Genomic DNA, 977 nt, shown 5'->3' on the forward strand with positions numbered 1-977 from the left:
CCTGTAGTCCCAGCTACTCAGGAGACTGAGGCAGGAGAATGGTGTAAACCTGGGAGGCGGAGCTTGCAGTGAGCTGAGATCCGGCCACTGCACTCCAGCCCAGGCGACAGAGTGAGACTCCGTCTCAAAAAAATAAATAAATAAATAAAATAACNTTTGGCTGATTATTAAAGGAAATTGACTTAATAAGAAATTTGCTAGGGAAAATAAATAAAAATGTTATCTCTGAGCTGGATGTAGTGATGCATGCCTTTGGTCCCAGCCACTTGGGAGACTGAGGCAGGAGGACTTCTGAAGCCCAGGAGTTCATGGCCAGCCTGTGAATACAGCAAGACCTCATTTCCAAAAAGAATTAAAGTTAAAAAGAAATGTTACATGTGGGGAATAAAACTATCTTTAAGTATATTTTCCATTTCCGTTTAATATTTGTCCTGATTAATGGTATATTTAAAAAGCAAAATTTGATGAGAAGTGGGAAAATACCTGTAACAAAGCAGCATATAAATGGTTTTGCTTTTAGGACAATTTTTATTATTGTGTGGGGTTTTGCGTCATAGTTTTTATTACTGTAAAAGTGTTCAGATTACAAAAAACATAGGGAATAATATAGCAAACACCTATGTACCCACCATCCATATTTCACAAGGTTAGCATTTTGCCATGTTTGTCTTGATCTTGTTTTTGAAAGAAATAAAATAGGCTGGGCATGGTGGCTCATGCCTGTAATCTCAACACTTTGGGAGGCCAAGGTGGGAGAATCATAAGGTCAGGAGTTCGAGACCAGCCTGGACAACATGGTGAAACCCCGTCTCTACTAAAAATACAAAGAATTAGCTGAGTGTGGTGACAGGCGCATGTAATCCCAGCTACTCGGGAGGATAAGGCAGGAAAACTGCTTGAACCCAGGAGGTGGAGGTTGCAGTGAGCCGAGATCGTGCCGCTATACTCCAGCCTGGGTGACACAGTGAGACTTGTTC

The sequence above is a fragment of the Rhinopithecus bieti genome, unplaced genomic scaffold (genome assembly GCF_001698545.2).
Source record: "Rhinopithecus bieti isolate Rb0 unplaced genomic scaffold, ASM169854v2 scaffold_20154, whole genome shotgun sequence".
NCBI lineage: Eukaryota > Metazoa > Chordata > Mammalia > Primates > Cercopithecidae > Rhinopithecus > Rhinopithecus bieti.